Raw genomic sequence first — 19,979 nt, forward strand, 5'->3', positions numbered from 1 at the left:
TAATTCACCCCCTATCCCCTGGTGTGTCTATGTATTATGATACAATTGTCAATTATGTGATTACTTACTCTTTTTGCCATAAGAATATAAGAACAGTCAGACTGGGTCAGACCAATGGTCTAGCTAGATGAGTAACAGACAAGTAGACATGTTAGTCTGGATCTGTAAAAAGCGACAGAGAGTCCTGTGGCAGCTTATAGACTAACAAATGTATTGGAGCATAAGCTTTTGTGGGTGAATATGAAGTGGGTATTCACCCACGAAAGCTTATGCTCCAATACGTCTGTTAGTCTATAAGGTGCCACAGGACTCTTTGTCATCTAGATGAGTATCCTGTCTTCCAACAATGGCCAATGCCAGATGCTTCAAAGGAATGTACAAAACAGGGCAATTATCAAGTGATCCATCCCCCTTCATCTAGTCACAGCATATGCAGTGAGAGGCTAAGGGATACTCAGAACGTGCAGTTGCCTCCTTGACCATCTTGGCTAATAGCTATTTATAGATTTATCCTCCATTAACTTCTCTAGTTATTCTTGGAACACAGTTATAGTTTTGGCCTTCACAACAGGTTGACTGTGCTTTGTGTGAAGAACTGCTTCCTGTCTTTTTAAAAAAAATTATTACCTATTAATTTCATTGGGTGATCTATCCCTTTCCTAATGTTTCCTAACATTCTGTCAGTTTTTTTTTTTTTTTTTGGCTGCCACTGTACATTGAGCAGATGTTTTCAGAGAACTATCCACAATGACTCCAATATCTCTTTCTTGAGTGGTAACAGCTAATTTAGATCCTATCATTTTGTATGTAGAGTTGGGATTATGTTTTCCAATGTGCATTACTTTACATTTATCAACACTGAATTTCAACTGCCATTTTGTTGCCCAGTCACCCAGTCACCCAGTTTTGTGAGATCTCTTTGTAACTCTTCTCAGTCTTCTTTGGACTTAACTATCTTGAGTAATTTTGTACTGTTTGCAAATGTTACCACGTCACTGTTTGCCCCCTTTTCCAGTTCATTTATCATCCATAGGAGCCCTGTCTGATTCAGTGCACCGGATGGATGCACAAGGGGAAAAACCTAAACAACATTTATCATTATAATCTCTGTATATAATAGAAATAGTTTTCAAACACTAAAAAGTGTAGATACCAAATGTGCATGGAACCTTGGGAACTTTGGTTTATGGCTTTTGAAATACGGGACATGTGAAAGATAAGAAAAGGGAACAAAGGTATGAAAAGGTGTGAGAATAACATAACAGGAAGGAAAAATGGGGCAGTCTGAATCATAAAGCAAACTAAAGAAGTGAGAGCCAATGTAGGCTGGGCTAGGTGCGAGTTTCCAGGGCAGCCATCAGGACCAGGATGGGATGGTCTCAAGGGGAATGGAAACAGTGGCAGTTGGGGGCGGGGGGAGAAGCATGAGGGAGGGGCTCAGCCTAACTGCCAGTGCATCAGAGAGATGGGGACCCTGATCTGGAAGATCACACCCTGGCCCACACTGGGGAGAAAAGACATGGGGGCAGTCAGCCATGTTGCTATAGGGAGGCTGTAGGGGAAGCACCTCCCCAGGCTGACTGGCACCAAGCAGGGGCCCCTGTGATATCCTGGGCAGCAGGGCAAGCTGTGGGGCTGCTCCTGCCCTGACTCTGAATATCTCACGGCAGGGCAAGGAAGGGCAGGGCAGGGTGGCAGCCAGCACCACCTGGCGCTGCCCCTTGCTCTGCCTCAGCAAAATGGAAGTGGGGTTAAACCCCCATTCCTCCAGTGAGAGGGATGAAGGAGCAGGAGACCCTTCCCAAAACAAAGGAGAACAGGGAGGACAAGGAAACATCTAATCTTGATTTTAAAATTGTCAGTGATGGGGAATACATTGTGTCCCTGTGTAAGTTGTGCCAATGGTTAAATTACTCACTGTTAACAATTTACACCTTTTTTCCAGTCTGAATTTGTCTAGCTTCAACTTTCAGCCATTGGCTTGTGTTATACCTTCCTCTACTAGGCTGAATAGTCCAATATTAAATATTTCTTCACATAGGTACTTATAGACGGTATACAAGTCATCCCATAACTGTCTCTTTGTTAAGCCAAATAAATTGAGCTCATTGAGTCTCTTGCTATAAGGGATGTTTTTCAACCATCTCCAATTTATCAGTACCCTCAAAGAGAGTTAGAAGGCTAACTATGCCCTATATGGAGGCATCTCTCTCCACTCAAGATTATCAGCCAAGTACTGTCTCTTGCAGCTAGTCACTTGTGATGAGAGTTCTCAGGATTCCCAGGACTGTGAGTTACCTTGTAACCCCCCTCCCCTGATCCAGCATGAGGGAATCTTCCCTGTGCTGGCTGGATGTCAGCTCCTTGACACCCCCAGCCTTTCATTCAGCACTCTCCTCCAGGCTATACCAGCTCTGTTTTCACCTTGCAGGTTAATAATAAGTGCAGTTCAATCCCCTTTGAAGTGTTTCCCTGAGCTACCCAGCCCCTGGCACTGGCCACTCACAAAAATCTGAGATCCTCTTCTCCCAAAGGGGCAGTATACCCCAGTTTTACCTTAAACCCCCACTCCTGTAATAAAAATTCACTTGTAATGAAACAAAGCCACTTGGAGGAGAGGACGGCGATCAGGAAAAGTCAAAATAGATTCACCAAGGGCAAGTCATGCCTAACCAACGTGATTGCTTTCTATGATGAGAATAGTGGCTCTGTGGATAGAGGGAAAGTGGTGGATGTGATATATCTTGACTTTAGCAAAGCTTTGGTATGGTCTCCCACAGTATTCTTGCCAGCAAGCTAAAAAAGTATGGATTGGATGAATGGATGGAAATGGATGGAAAACTGGCTAGATCAGCAGGCTGAACAGGTAGTGATCAATGGCTCGATATCTAGTTGGCTGCCGGTATCAAGCGGAGTGCCCCAGGGGTCTGTCCTGGGGCCGGTTTTGTTCAACACCTTCATTAATGATTTGGATGATGGGATGGATTGTACCTTCAGGAAGTTTGTGGATGACACTAAGCTGGGGGGAGAGGTAGAGACGCTGGAGTTTAAGGCCAGAAGGGACCACCAGATCATCCAGTCTGACCTCCTGTGTATCACAGTCCTCCTCTGCTACACAGTGTTTAAAGTGGTTTAAATGAATTCAGATTATAATGGTATCCATGGCAGAGTCAATAGATTGCAATGGAGAATTCAGTCCTCTTTCATCAGGGCAAAAGTATCTCCTAATCAGACTTAGTGGAGGACAGACCACTCATGAGACTTCTGTCCTATTCTTGCAATGTGCACACTCCCCAGCCTGACCCTACAGTGGTGCCCATGTGGCTTGCCTGTCCATAGCTAATTTTGAATATATGTCATATTTTAAAATCTTGACTATCAGGTGCCTACTATTTGGGGAGTGGGTGGCTCAGGCCATCAATTCACCTCCATCACAAATTCTAATGACAAGCTACAGCTTTTGTACATTACACGGCATAGACTAATATACACTGGCTCGCACACATATATACTATGCTGATAATACTACCCACAGTGTATATTTTATGCATTTAAGTATACAGATTATGTATTAATATTGCAGTTGTGTAGCCCAAATTGGTCTGAGTCTTTATTATAATCCTGTTAAATGATTCTAAGTATCCCATAAACCTCGCATTAGGTTTGGCTTAAATAGATAGGAAAACTATCAGTATCAGGACACAATTGTTTCCATACAGCAACAGAAAGGGAGTAACCCACCCAAATCTATTTATCCTGGTACAAACCTACAAGGTGGTTTCATGCCCCTTAGACCCTGGACTGCATGTACTCATTAAAACATGACAGAAATCTAATTGGTTGAATCTAGTATCAAATAATGCATATTGTGCCTTTCACTGATAAACAAGTAGAGTATAAAAGGATGGCTTTAGAGGTGTAACTTTGGGAAACACACCTTCTGTATCAGGTGAATGTAACAAGACTACATGGGACTGCATTGGGACATTGGTATTTTATAGAACCTTTTTCTTGTACCCTATTAATAAACCTGACTGACACTGGTTATTTAGTCTCTTGAGTTTATTTAATAATGAACCAAAGTGTGGTCAAGCAATTGACTATACAATTTATCAACAGACATCTGGCCCCAGTCTAGAGTCAATGCTACCTCCTGGTGCTGTCCCACTCACCCATGTAGCTTTGTGCCTTCCTGAAATCTGCAAAGGATGGAAAATGAATGTGTTTATGGAAGCTGGATTGCCTAGACATTTGTAGAGAGAAGTGATGTCATTCTGGAGCGGATTAGAATTTGCATATAAAGAAAACTCAGTGCATGACATGCAACATAGAAACATATCAGTTTACCTAATTCCACCATCAGTCTCTTTGGAATGGAAAGAGATTGTGTTATTCCCTATAAGTTATGCACAGCTGTGCTGATCCAAAATGCTCTCTTTAAACATGTTTTTTCTATTCTCTCACTGCAACAGAAGAGAAGTCCCAGTCAAACACAGAGAGAAAAAAAACCCTTTCACAGCTGTGAGATATCTACTAATAACAATCGTTTCCTTGTGATGCATTTGATATTCTCTGTGTGATGCTGGGGATTTATTCTGCTGGTCACCATTAAAAGCAAGGAGATAAAGGGAACCTCACAGGGTTAAAATACATTTAAAGAAAATTGCTTTCCTCCGCTACTGATAATTAGAGCTAGGCAAAATTCTTCAGACATTTTTTAATTGAAGAAAAAAAAAACTGACAGTTTTGGGTAAAGCAACACTATTTGAAAATTGATGGAATTTGATGAATAGTTTTGGCTAAAAAAGGGTGTTTTTCAAAAATTTTAAAATGTTTCATTTTTTACATTTTTTTAAATTAAATGTTTGTTTGAAAATGAGTTTTTTTTTTTTAGAAATAGCTCAATTCCTATAAAAAGAACAAAATTAAAATGGGTAATTAACACCCAAATATTAAACAATGCAAACAAAACAAACAATCAAACAAAAACCTGGGGAAAACAATGTTTCAGGTTGAACAAAATATTTCATTGATTTTTTTTATTTTTTATTTTCCCCGAGAAAACCTGAAAAAAATTGCATTTGGGTTTGACCCCAAACATTTTTTTTTTTTGGTCAGATTTTTCAGTTTGGCCACCAAAGCGAAAAATCTATTACTGACTCAGCTCTAATAGTAATCCATAATGTCATTAAAACGATGTATTTCAGCTATAGTGAGGATTTAGATTAACCTGGAAGGAATGGTGCTCTCATTTAGGATCTACTCTTGACAACATAGTAAGGAGTCTAAATCTGTTCCCTTGCTCATAGCCACACATGGGGAAAGGGCTCCTGGAGCACAGGCCAGCTACAGGGACACAGATGAAACTTTTCTACAGAATCATAATAATGTGACTGATTATCTGATGCTGAAGTGAATGTGGCATCTAGTTATCTAGGTGTGAGAGCTAGTAACATATGTCTGCTGGAGAAAACATGCATGCTGTGGTGACAGTTAGGTTTGGCTGCCTCAGATTGGGCTCACACTGTTCTTGCAGTCCCATGATCAGCACACAAAGCTTGTCCCATAGACATTTCTGTAGATACTCAGCACCATGTGCCACAGGTGACTCTGACTGCTCAGTGACCCTCTAAAGAGGCAACAGATGCACTTACCAATCCTCATGCTTTGATCATGCTGTTCTGGGAAGAGAAGAAACACATCATAAACTCAATGTGTGGAATTTTGAGTAGAGCACTTTAAACCACAGAGCCATGTATCTCAAACCAAAGGCACACTGGGTGAGGTCCACAGAGATATATAGGTGCCTAGCTCCCATTTAAATCAATAAGAGTTAGACACCTAAATTACTTTGTGAATCCTACTTCTTCTTGTTAAGAAACAAGAGCAGAGGCACTTCAGGAAGCATTCAGAAAGAGCTCTGTATGTCTGCAAAGTGCTGTACGTCCTTTATGGGACTGATATGTAACACTGTGAGAGAGACAAGATGGGTGAGGAAATATCGTTCTTGGACCGACTTCTGTGGGTGACAGACAAGCTTTCAAGCCCACAGAGCTCTAAAAGATATCACCTCACCTTGTCTTGTCTTCTTCATACCCTAGGACCAACATGGCTACAACAACACTAACATTGTGAAACTACAAGGACTTGTTTGAAGGGGCTTGGTTATTGAGTGCTTTAGGTTTAGGTTTCACATTGAATGTGTTGATTCACGTGTGAAAAGTGACTGTAGTCCATCTCTGCATAGAGCATTTCACAAAAGTCAATGCACAGTTTGGTATGATTAGTAGTCTGTTTATTGCTCTGGGCTGGAGACATCAGCGATCGGGGGTAGGGTTCCTTGACAAAGCTGGGAGGGAGGGAAGGAGGAAGGGGAGCCCAGGAGTGAACTAACAGGGAATGTTGTTTGTGATGCATTTAAAATCCTCTTAAATTTGTGATCTATCACTTTACATTCTATGGGGTTTTCATGATCCTGCCTGCACACAGGAGAAAACTGGTGATGAGAATGGGATCGGTTTCTCTGCTATGTTTCACTGCATACAAACAGAGAAGATAGATAAACATAAAACACTCCTGCTGCCAGTTAACACTACAATTCAGAATCACACAAAGCCAAAGAGAGAGAGAGAGAGAGAGAGAGAGAGAGAGAGAAAGCAGGCTGCTCCTTATGGCAGAGAGGCCCAACTCACCCCACTTTGCTCTAGCTGTCTGTCTGCACACTGAGTGCTGAAAAACCCAGATCACACACTTCCTAATGACTACAGCGCCTGCTGCCTGTAAGCAGGCTGAGGAAACTGAGAATTTAAAGTGATAAATCCAAGTTTTAACACAGTTTTCAATAAACCACCTTGCTGAACAGGAGTGAGGTGCATTTGTAGAGATGGGAGGGGTGTCCAGAAAAGGAATAATGCTGCGTCAGGACTGAGGTGTATTCATAGAGAATCATGAAAGAAGCTTGCCCAGCCCTAGCCTGCCCCATGTGTGGCTTTAGCTAATGCTGTACATCCCTCCTTCCCATAAACACAACACTCACTCCTCATTGCTGAGAACGAGCACAGAAGACTTCAGAGTGGTAATTGTGTTAGTCTGTATCAGTAGAAAGAACGAGAAATACTTGTGGCACCATAGACACTAACAAATGTATTTGAGCATAAGCCCATTTCAAACAGTTGACAAGAAGGCGTGAAATGGACCATCCTGATTATCACTACAAAAGTTTTTCTCCTCCTCCTGATAATAGCCCACTTTAATTGATTGCTCTCCTTAGAGCTGGTATGGCAACCCCCATTTTTTCATGTTCTTTGCATATATATATATATATATATAAAAATCTTCCTACTGTATTTTCCACTACATGCATCTGATGAAATAGGCTTTCGCCCACGAAAGCTTACGCTCAAATACATTTGTTAGTCCCTAAGGTGCCACAAGTACTCCTCGTTATTTCTACAGAAGACTTAGCTGCTGCATGTTCTGCTGTATATCCATATTTCTGAGGAAGCGGGATACGCACATAGAGATGATTGACGATCATATGCACATAGGATGTAAATTGTCTATCTAATTATAATGTGAAAACACGCACACAATTTTGTCAGATTCCAAATACCTGATTCCAACTCCTTCTTCTGACCCTCTGGAATAGGAGAGAGAAAAGAGTTAGTCACATGCTCCGTCATATTTTGTATTACATACCTGTACAGGTTAGATAACAACTCCCCTCTCCCAGCCACAGTGCAGGAGCCAGGAGCCTGGGTAGGAGCAGTGGTGTATCAGCATTATATATGGCCATGCTGGCCACCTAGACTGGAATTCTGTGGCCAGTCAGTGGCTCCTCAGACTGACAAAGTGGGGACTGAGAGCTCAGTGGAAGCCACACGCCCAGTCCTGCACCGAACAAAGTATCTCACACTGCTTCTCAGCAATCCCTTGAGCCAGTTACAGAAGGGCAGTGATGGGATCACTAAAGGAGACCAATCCAGCTTTCAGGAGGAAGAGGTAGGATGGTTATTTAGTTAAGACAACAGGACAAGAAGCCAGGTTTCCAGAACTCTATTCCCAACTCTGCCACAGAATTGCTATGTTACCTCAGGCAGATTCATTCCCCCTCTAATTTCTTATATTTGTGCAACAGGGTAGCCTGCCCCTTAAGGGTCAAGAGTCCTGGGGTTAGCCAGCCATGTTCAATCAGCCCCACTTGTGCCATAATTAACTGCATCTTAGCCAGAGAGGACAGGGTTAATTGGGGTCAGGTGACAACCTGGAATGCCTGGGACTTGGACAACCCAGTTTACAGGAGGAACTCCAGGGAGCAAGGTTCAAGTCTTGACATAGGGGCTGGATGAGGGGCTGGAAGAGGGGGCTGAGGCTGTGGGAAGGAGCCTGGGAGTCAGGGCTCTATCCCAGAGCCAAAGAGACTTAAAAGATAGTCCAGAGGGGCTGACAAATGTTGAGCAATATATGACAAATAGAAAATTGTCAAAGGCAAAATACATTAATGTTGTGCCCTGGTACAAGCTGGGGAGGTGCCTTCATGGACCAGTACCTGGAATGCTAGTATCCAAAACAAAGATACGGAAAAGTACAGAACAAGAAGTTAAGGAACTGGGGTAAACTGCTGGGTTAGATTTTAGTGATGTGTACACATTTTTGTAACTTGTAAAATCATCTAATAAATACTACCAGCTGAAAGGTATAACTTTGGAAGCACATAAGGTGAATGTATAACATTCCATGAGACAGCTTCCTGGAAACTGGTGTTGTATTGAGTTTTAATTCCTGTACTGTGCTATTATTTACCTTAAGCAATAAACTTGACTAACATTGGTTGTTTGGTCTCTTCAGTATATTTTATATTAAACAAAAGTATGGTCAAGATATTGAGTATACAATTTATCAACAGAACTGTTCTGGACTTTTCTTACCTAGAAGGAGTCCAGAGTAGACGTGACTTAGCCAGAGGGCTAAGCTGTGGACAGAAGTGGGGCTAAAGAAGCAATCAGCAAGGGTGCTGGAGGTGAAGATGCTTGTGATGCCATGCTCTGATGCCAGAGGGTGATATGGGGGTGGGTGGAACTGCTTACAATTCTCTTAATTCAATTCTTGCTAATTAAACCTATACATTTTTCAATAAATCCCCAGCTTGAGCATTAGCTAATCAATAGAGAATCAAGGGCAACAAGAAATCTAGTATAGGTAACTGGTTAATTTAATTTACTTAACCAGGTTATGTTCTCACACACCACAGCCTTTTTGATTTTCTACTAACGTCTCACTGACTAACATGCAACAAACCATAAATAAAATCAGATAGAATAAATGTTTTGCTGTCCTAAAATCTGCTGAAACATTATAAATTCTGCAACTGAAAATCTGCAGAGCAGGGATTTAACAGCTCACATGGAACCCAAACTGGATTTCTGAGATGTCCTCCTTACATAGCGAGGGAGAGCAACATCTGCCCTAAACTATTGTCCAAGAGTATCGTATGGCCTGCCTAAAGTAAGGAGGAGCTTCTACTTAAACGGGTCTGATGATTAAAGATGGCTGCACCTAGAAGGCCCTGGCCAATGCCAGCAGTCAAGCCACTCATGAAGAGACGTTATATGGTCACTGCTATGGGAACTGAAGAAACAAACACACCATTGTGGCAAACAGTGTTTGAGATGGGTCATGGGAGCAGGGAAAAAGATAGCTCATGATGCCTGTACCCACAAGAACGACGTGGTGGAGAAACACGAGGCCAGGCTGCTGAGCCAAGATTTGTTTGAGACTCCGGACCCCATCCAGGAGAACCCAAACGATTCAAACAAAGGGCTGTATGGAGATGAGGCATAGGTACATTGTATGTAAGAACGTTCAAGGGATGGCTTGACAGGGACCTGGTCACCAGTGCCCAGTTGGCTAGAACCTTTTGGATCAAGCCTGCACAGAGACATATTGCATTTGTTGTTCGTTGTTTTTAAAAGCTGCATGCAGAAGGGGTCTCTTCACACTGTGTAAAAGGTTTTAAAATCATGTTATGAAAAAGTACAAAGATGCCTTATACGTATTTCTTACTGTAAAATTTTCAGCAGCTGAGCAGTGGTTCTTCAGAGGATTTGGAGGTTCTGGACACTAACAGCTCCAAAGGGCTGAGCGGATCGGTCCCGATCTGTTTTTGCCCAGACCCAAAACTAGATGCTCAACAGAATGCTGAAACAGAGGGGGATGCTTATTCTATAGGCCTGTATAAAGTAGAGGGAGAAATTTGGTATTAAGCCTGTGAGAGTTCTTAACCATAAAATTGTGATGCATGTAATTGTGTGAGCGGCTGTTCACGGAATCAAGCACTGCCTGAGAGAAACAAAATGAGGATTGTCCTGGGTGCACTCATGGATACGAGTCAATAGTGTGCCCTTGTTGCCAAGAAGGCTAACGGCATTTTGGGCTGTATAAGTAGGGGCATTGCCAGCAGATCGAGAGATGTGATTGTTCCCCTCTATTCAACATTGGTGTGACCCCACCTGGAGTACTGTGTCCAATTTTGGGCCCCACACTACAAGAAGGATGTGGAAAAAGTGGAAAGAGTCCAGCGGAGGACAACAAAAATGATCAGGGGGCTGGAGCACATGACTCATGAGGAGAGGCTGAGGGAACTGGGATTGTTTAGTCTGCAGAAGAGAAGAATGAGGGGGGATTTGATTGCTGCTTTCAACTACCTGAAAGGGGGTTCCAAAGAGGATGGATCTAGACTGTTCTCAGTGGTACCAGATGACAGAACAAGGAGTAAAGGTCTCAAGTTTCAGTGGGGGAGGTTTAGATTGGATATTAGAAAAAACTTTCACTACTAGGGTGGTGAAGCACTGGAATGGGTTACCTAGGGAGGTGGTGGAATCTCCTTCCTTAGAGGTTTTTAAGGTCAGCCTTGACAAAGCCCTGGATGGGATGATTTAGTTGGGATTAGGTCCTGCTTTGAGCAGGGGGTTGGACTAGATGACCTCCTGAGGTCCCTTCCAACCCTGATATTCTATGATTCTATAGATGTCCCTGGTCAGAGGCATCACAACTGTGTGCACTGGTCTTTAGATGCTGTGAACTGTAAAATTAAGGAAACTAGCAGTAGTTTGTGTTTGTGTATGGACAGTGTGCTAAATATCACCACCACTTTGGGATACACGCTGCAGTGCCTCTCTTTAGCCCAGGAACATTTAGCTCTAGGGGCAGAATTGATGGACAAAGGGATAGAGGCCGAAGACCCAAATAGCATTTTAGATTAAATCAAACCAACAGATAAATGTTTAATGCGAAACATTGAACACCTTCTTCACTCAGAAAATTACAAAATCTTGCTAAGAAAAACCACTAAAAGTTAGAGTGTGTTTTGGGAACAAAACAGGGCATGTTGTAAAATAAAATGTCAGTTGAAAATAACAGTCTGAAGCGTGTGTATATGGAGTTCAAGGGGTGTGGGGTTTGTCAAAAGGGAAGTAGGTTGCCTCCATAGTATACATGCAGTTAGATTACAGTTTGTCAACAAGTAGTGGTATATGAGTGGCCTGTTCCTCTAACAAAGACCCACCCACCCCACCCAGCCCTGGTGCTTGTGCATGATATATATAGGCTGTTGGGGCATCTGGACCATTGCAAAGCAGCCCCAGAACCCCTCTTAAATCATACCATCTTCTGCTTCGGCTGTCCCTTTTCATTTCCCCCCCGAGGCCCTCTGCATTAGGGCTTAATCATGACCTCTTGGATTTCAATAGTATCTCACGTTTCTCATCTACTGGTTCATATTATTTAATGCTGTACATCATCTAGGGTTACAGTTTGCATAAAAGTGTTTTATAAAAAAAATTCTCTAGGGGCTTAGACAAGATAATGTTACAACTCAGTCAATATTGCTTTTTCATGTTAAACTAAAAAACAAAACAAACAAAAAAACATAATGCTTCAAATAGCCCTGATTGCATACAGAATATCTTTTAAAAAGGTCATGTTATGTTACATCTCAGACAATGCTGTATTTTCATGTTAAATATTAAAAAAAAAACAGTATGTACCTCGGCTCGTGCCGCTTCCAGCAGCTCCCATTGGCCCGGAGCAGTGAACCGTGGCCACTGAGAGCAGTGATCCGCCGAACCTGCGACCCGGCAGGTAAACAAACTGGCCCGGCCCACCAGGGGCTTTCCCTGCACAAGCAGCGGAACAAGTTTGGGAACCACTGCCCTAGAGCATTGCTAAGGCAGACTATATTGCATGGATCACTGGCTAGCCTAATTAGTCCTATCTGTTTTTAAAAATGTAGAGAAAGCCACAGCTCCAGCCTGTAATGTATTATTTTAATAAAATCTATGGACCCAAAACAAAACAGGAGCTTGTACCTGTGTCTCAGTACACGGGTTGCAAACATTTAAAAGCAAAGACATTCTGAAAAAGCAACAGAAAGTCATACTTAAATCTAAAAGTCCTAAGAAAATGAAAGCTTAATATAACTTTTGCATGGATTTGTTAAAAAGTGGGGAGGAAAATAAACTCTCTGATCCACTGGATTACAGAATAAGGGGAATATAAACCAGCTGTTACAAAGGTTCTGTGGTTTTAACTCTGGAGTGTTTCTGAATGCTTTTTTTTAAAAACACATGTAAAAATGTTAAATAAAGGGCTCAGTCTTCATATAGGCTTTTCTTTTGAAGTGTTTATTCCTTTACAAAACTTAATATAATTTTCACTAGTATTGTTTAAAAAGTGGGGAAAGAACCAGTCTTCTTATCTCTGATCCACTGGCTTACAAAGGCTGTTTTTGCTAACAGTGGCTTTGCTGAAAAAGCATGCTGCTTCGAATTGCCCTTACTAAAAAATGACCAACGTTAGTCTAAAATATAGGGGGAATCTTTTTTATCACTCTAATTTACTTTTATAAACACGTTCTCTGTTTTTAACCCTGGGATGTTTCTGCATGCTAACTTTGTATTGAAACATATACAAACATGCTAAATGAAGGGATGTGTCTTCATATAGTCTTTTCTTTTAAAGTGTTTATTCCTTTACATGACTTATGTGGCAGAGCTCCAACCTTGTCCCTGTGGGTCCTGTGCTTCCAGGCAGTTTATGCTAGCTTCAGAGGCTCACTGCAACCCTCCACGTAGCCCTTCTGTAGGGCTAGGGATATAGTCTACTGAGCCCTTTTCATCATAAGCCAGGAAGGAGGTTGGTGAGAGAACTCCCACACTCTCTATTGCTCCTATGGCCTGATACCAAAACAGTTTAGCCTCCTGTCCTGAGAGAGGCCTGTCTTGCCCTCCCAGGAGATGTTGCTGTAGTGGTGTGTTGGGGGGAAACCTGGGCCCACCCTCTACTCCGGGTTCCAGCCCAGGGACCCTAATGATAGCAGCTGTTGGCAACCAACCTTTCACTGACAGATTTGCTACATTTCCCTGGGCCACTTCTCCACAGCTCTCCTGCTTCTCTCTTCTTCACCCTTACCTTAGAGCCCCCTTACCAATGACTTGACGGTGTCTTCATTATCCAGCCCTTCAGCCACACTTCCTCTACCCTGGCTCTCCTCTGCCTGACTGGAGTGAGCCCTTTTATAGTATCAGAGAGGCCTTAATTAGCGTCAGATGGTCACATTAGCTTAATGGCCTCACCTGACTCATTGCAGGTTAATTGGAGTCAGGTGTTCTCATTAGCCTGGAGCAGCCCCTGCTCTGGTCGGTCAGGGAACAGAAAACTGTTAATCCAGTGGCCAGTATATCTGCCTTCTGCTACTCTGCTATACCCAACTGACCTGGGTCTATCACACTTAATATAACTTTCACCTCTATTTGTTAAAAAGTGGGGGAAGAAACAATCTTTTTATCTCTGATCCACAGATGCTGTTTTTGCTGCAGCTTCAAATTGTCCTCACTAAAAGCATAAGGGAAAGCTTAAAAAAGAAATTATTAGTAAGGGTTTGTGGGTTTAACCTTAGGGTGCTTCTGCATGCCAATTTTTTATTGAAACACACATGTAAAATGTTGGGGAGGGATGTTTCTTCAGATAGGCTTGTCTTTCAAAGTAGTCTTCTTCTCTTCTAATCCACTAATTTAGAAAGGCTGCTTCAAATTGTCTTCACTAAAAAATAATTAATGTTAGCAAAAGCACAGGGTAAAACTTTTTTTGGTTACTATAAATTACTTTGATAAACTGGTTGTCTGTGGTTTTAAACCTGGGGTGTTTCTGCATGCTCATTTTTTATTAAAACTCCTATAAATAAAGGGAAAACAATGAGGAGTCTATGTGGCACATTAGAGACTAACAAATTTTATTTGGCCATAAGCTTTCGTGGGCTAAAGCCCAAGTCATCAGATGCATGGAGTGAAAATACAGGAGCAGGTATAAACACATGAAAGGATGGGGGTTGCTTCACAAAGTGTGAGGTCAGTCTAACGAGATAAATCAATTAACAGCAGGATACCAAGGGAGGAAAAATAACTTTTGAAGTGGTAAGACAGTGGCCCATTACAGACAGTTGACAATGCTTCCTCAGCTCTCGTCCCCTTACACTCTTACTCTACTTGTGCGACATTGATGACATCATCATCTGGACCCATAGGAAGGAGGCCCTTGAGGAATTCGACCAAGATTTCAATGATTTCCACCCTACCATCAACCTCAGCCTGGACCAGTCCACACAAGAGATCCACTTCCTAGACACTACAGTGCTAAGAAGCGATGGTCACATAAACACCACCCTCTATCGGAAACCTACTGACCGCTATACTTACCTACATGCCTCCAGCTTTCATCCAGACCACATCACACGATCCATTGTCCACAGCCAAGCTCTCAGATACAACTGCATTTGCTCCAATCCCTCAGACAGAGACAAACACCTACAGAATCTCTATCAAGCATTCTTAAAACTGCAATACCCACCTGGTGAAGTGAAGAAACAGATTGACAGAGCCAGAAGGATACCCAGAAGACACCTGTTACAAGACAGGCCCAACAAAGAAAGTAACAGAACACCACTAGCCATCACAAACAGCCCCCAACTAAAACCTCTCCAGTGCATCATCAAGGATCTACAACCTATCCTGAAGGATGATCCCTCACTCTCACAGATCTTGGAAGGCAGGCCAGTCCTCGCTTACAGACAACCCCCCAACCTGAAGCAAATACTCACCAGTAACTACACACCACACAACAAAAACATCAACCCAGGAACCAAATCCTGCTACAAACCCCAGTGCCAACTCTGTCCACATATCTATTCAAGGGACACCATCATAGGACCTAACCACATCAGGCACACCTTCAAGGGCTTGTTCACCTGCACATCTACCAATGTGATATATGCCATCATGTGCCAGCAATACCCCTCTGCCATGTACATTGGCCAAACTGGACAGTCTCTATGCAAAAGAATAAATGGACACAAGTCTGACATCAGTAATCATAACATTCAAAAACCAGTAGGAGAACACTTCAATCTCTCTGGTCACTCAATAACAGACATAAAGTGGCAATTCTTCAACAACAAAAACTTCTAAAACAGACTTCAACGTGAAGCTGCAGAACTGGATTTAATTTGCAAACTGTATACCATCAGATTAGGCCTGAATAGAGACTAGGAGGGATTGGGTCATTACAAAACCTAAACTTAATTTTCCCAATACTAATTTCTCCCTACTGTTACTCACACCTTCTTGTCAATGGTCTGTAATGGGCCACTCTCTTACCACTTCAAAAGTTATTTTTCCTCCCTTGGTATCCTGCTGTTAATTGGTTTATCTTGTTAGACTGACCTCACACATAGTAACACAACCCCCATCCTTTCATGTATTTATACCTGCTCCTGTATTTTCACTCCATGCATCTGATGAAGTGGGTTCTAGCCCACGAAAGCTTATGCCCAAATAAATTTGTTAGTCTCTAAGGTGCCACAAGGACTCCTTGTTGTTTTTGCTGATACAGACTAACTCATCTACCACTCCGAAACCTATAAATAAAGGGCTGTTTCTTCAAATAGGCTTGTCTTTTCAAGTGATTATAAAATAGAGCTTTATTCCTTTACAAAACTTAATATAACTTTTACTTCCTTTTGTTCAAAAGTTTAAAAAGAAACTAACTTCTTATCTCTACATTCTGAACATCTAACAGCCTTCTTTATCTCTAATTCACTGGCTAACAAAGCTGCTTTTGCTGCAGCTTCAAATTGTCCTCACCAAAAGCATAGGGGAAAACTTTTAAAAACTGCTTATTACTAAGGGCTTATGGTTTTAATCTTTATTAAAGCACCTATGTAAAAGTGCTACATGGTGGGAAAGATGCATGGAGTCTGGTTTTTTTTTTTAAATAAGAATAAGGCAGTTAAAGGGGGGAGGGATAGTGAGGGGAGGGAAGAGGAGGGAGATGGCTCTTGTTTAAAAATCTTGGGATTATAGGATTGGTTCAGGAAAATGTATTCTATGACACAGCTATAGAACAGCATCTGATTGGTCTGATCCAAAGGCGGCGATAACTAGCCTGAGGGGTTGTGAGCCACATGCTGCCTATCTTTGCCCTTTGGAAAGGGGCTTCCTTTTCCCTGGTCCTGCCATGTTCTCTCTTTTAACCTAACTTTATATGTTTCTCTTTTATTTAACTCTTTTAAAATGCCCTTTTCATAAACTACCCTTATATTTAATATTTTAAATTCTTTTCTATTAACCAATCTTTATATTTTACCATGTGCTTATTAAACAGTCTCTGCTTTATAAAATTCCCTTTTTTTCTGCCATGTGTTCTTTTTTATCATAACTTTATATTTAATAAATATTTCAATTTTTTAAAAAATTTTAATTCTTTAATAATATGCCAAACTAGCCCTTTAAAATCACCTCTCCTTACTAAACCTAACCAAAAATCTTTCTTTTCTTTAATAACCTGCCTCTATTCTTTCAAACTAAACCTTTAATAACAAAAATCTTTATTTCTCTTTAAGTTCTCTCATTCTGTTCTTTCCACCTTTTTCTCTAAACAATCTACCAAATATATCAAAGCACAAGCATGCAGCATTCCACCTATTGAAACATAAAAAATAATTTAAAAATATTTCAAAATGGCTGACGGTGCCAAAACTCTACACCAATGGAAACAGGAATGGAAGGCGGGACATAAGCCCAAAATGAGGCATGGAAACCTGCCAAAAATATGAATGCTATCGAGCCGTATAATACTCAGTTTAACCTCAAGAATCAAAAAGGCCTTTGCCAATGTAAAGCACTAAATATTTAAAGATGACCCACTGCTCAAGTGCAACAGCTTCTGTAGTGCAAATAGAGTGAGTGTTAAAAAGCCACACTGCAACACTACACTTCAATTTAAGTCAGAAGGTGCAGCATGCTGATTCTACCTGTATCTCTGCACTTATTTCACAGGGCACATCCCTAAATTCCCCACGCCATGAGGATAAGTTTCATGAAAAAGGCAACATCTTCTGCCAGCACATTGCCCCAAAGACTGCACTGGGGTCAGTGCTCAGAGGGAACAGCAAACCTTACTGAGTCATTCACTCCATTCCCTGCAGCACAGTGCCCCTTAGCACTATGTTTGGACATTGGGGTTAGTTAGTACTGGGACTAGTCTTATCCCTGGAGGAACTGTTGCAGAGAAGGATCTTAAACTCTGTGACAGAATATGTTCTTGTATTCACACCCTACACACTATTGCAATAATCTTTGTACAAGGTCTGCCTTGTAAGGTATCATTTAAAAACTCATTATTTGCTGGTGAGTTTTACCCTGATAAAATATGTGTGGCAATATTGCATATGAAGTTCTAAGATTTCCCACTAGGATGTGAAGAGTGTATGTTCAAAACTCATGTAGCACCAAGCTGGTCAAACAGACCTGTCTTGAACAAAGGAGTGTATGTCTGCCTTAATTTTCATTTAAGCAGTAACCAAAGTCATCAAACAGGAAGGGAAAACAAAGGAAGTTCAAACAGGTGGGGGAAAAACAACAGGGAACATCCTTCCACACAGACTCTTTGTCTCCTAGTTCCCAGCTGGAAATATTTTTCGGGGTGGGGGGGAGAGATTGAAACTATAAAAAGAAGGGGAAAACATCCTCAAGATGCCTTCCTCTCTCTCCCTATCTGTTTCTGGCATTGCATCTAAGAAGGCAAAGCAAAACAGCCATTGGACTTTGAGGGAATGAGTCCTGACCTGAAGAGTTTGGCCAGTAACCTTGCAGGAAGCATGTGGTGAGAAATTTTGCTTGAATCTAAAGTAGTTTACTAAGTTAGCCACCAGTAAGCATTTTATCTTTATTTTTCTTGTAACCATTTCTGATTTTATTCCTCATTACTTGTACTCACTTAAATTGCTCTCTTTATAGTTAATGCACTTGCTTTATAGTTTCAGCTTATCCAATGTGTTTGAGTTTAGGTATCTTGGAAACTCCATTTATGAAGATAAGCCAGTGTGTATTATTCCCTTAAAGGAATAATGAACATAATAAATCTGGACTGTCTGGGAGAGGGCTGGACAGGACATATATATCTGGAAGCAAGTTGGTGACTGGGAGTCTGTTGGGGTCACCCTTCAGTACAGCCCAGGTTGGTGAGACCCAGGGTGTGACTTGCAGGTTTCAGTTACACAAACACATGTGAGGGTAGCTTGGATGCAGGTGGCTGGTTGTGAGCAGTCCAAGTTGTAGGTTACAACAGCAAGGCATTGCAAGGTACTCCAGGTTACAGGGCACGGCAGGACACAGTCCCCCATCAGTCTGGATTGTACTGCGGTATGCCACAGCCCCCTGATTTCCAAATAAACTGACCCTGAAATATCTCACTTGCAATCTGTAGCTCAGTGTTGGCTTCATGACTCCATGTAGGAGACTTCACAAAACAGATATATGTCCCGGCATCTGTAAAATGGAGCCTCTTGAGCTTCAGTGATACATTCCCATTCCTAAATTCCTGGTGGAACATCTCTGTCCATTTCTGGTAGTTGTCTCCCGAGATGTCCAGGTTAGGTTGATTTTTGTACTGATGGATGTTTACATATCCAACTTCATTGTGAGCTCACCTTAACTGATCACTCTCATTATAGTGTGTATGGTAACACCCACTGTTTCAAGTTCTCTGTGTATATATCTATCTTCCTACTGTATTTTCCATTGCATGCATCCGATGAAGTGGGTTTTAGCCCACGAAAGCTTATGCTCAAATAAACTTGTTTGTCTCTAAGGTGCCACAAGTACTCCTGTTCTTTTTGCGGATACAGACTAACATGGCTGCTACTCTGAAACCTGTCATTTTGTTTTGTTTTTCAGTGGTATTTACACTTTTTGGGATGTTTTCTCTTTTTTTAAAAAAAAGAAATGTAGCTAAATTTCTAAAAAAAAATCTTTGAAATAAAAAGTTGAAACCTTTAATTTGAAAATATTGAAATAAAACATTTCAACTTTTAAAAAAAATATTTTTTTCTTTTGGCCCAAACAGAATTCTGGAATAATTTGGGTCGACCCAAAACTGCCTTCTTGGTGACTAAACTTTTTGCCAAAAGATATTGGCCTGCTCTAATTCATAACCACTTTTTACCCCCTTGGTCACAAACTGTACTGCGGGGTGAATCTTTAGTGATTATTTTTGCCTATTTCCAGACACATATAACCATGTCAGTGGCGTAGCCAGATGGAGGGAACAGGGGGAGCGATCAGAAAAAAGGCGCCACCCGCTGCAGTGCTTTTACTCATCCTGCTGCACTCCGGGTCTTCAGTGGCACTTCAGCGGCAGGTCCTTCACTCGCTCCGAGTGTGTTCACCACCGAAATGCTTCGAGTGAAGGACCCACCGCCGAAGTGCCGCCAAAGACCCGGAGTGCCGCCGGGTGAGTAAAAATTAAACAGGCTCCAAGAAATTCAAAAGGTGCCACTTGTGCACACTGGGAAAGTGGCCACTGCCCCACTTCCCTGTTAGCTACACCACTGAACTACGTGCTTTCACTTGCTGCCCTTTATGAAAATC

The 19,979-nt window shown here is 41.7% G+C and overlaps 1 protein-coding gene and 1 long non-coding RNA gene across 2 annotated transcripts in view; one reads left to right on the plus strand and one right to left on the minus strand.

The window, feature by feature from the left end:
- Nucleotides 1–19,979, plus strand: part of LOC103307237 (butyrophilin subfamily 1 member A1-like) — a 134,907-nt gene that overhangs the window by 17,659 nt on the left and 97,269 nt on the right. The gene's annotated exons all lie outside the window — the stretch shown is intronic.
- LOC135976171 (uncharacterized) lies at nt 4,075–5,684 on the minus strand. Its single transcript, XR_010593374.1, has 3 exons — nt 5,655–5,684; nt 4,348–4,463; nt 4,075–4,199 (listed from the first exon to the last, which is right to left on the minus strand). It is a non-coding gene; the product is annotated as an uncharacterized LOC135976171 (long non-coding RNA).

This window comes from Chrysemys picta, chromosome 17 (assembly GCF_011386835.1).
Source record: "Chrysemys picta bellii isolate R12L10 chromosome 17, ASM1138683v2, whole genome shotgun sequence".
Lineage (NCBI taxonomy): Eukaryota > Metazoa > Chordata > Testudines > Emydidae > Chrysemys > Chrysemys picta.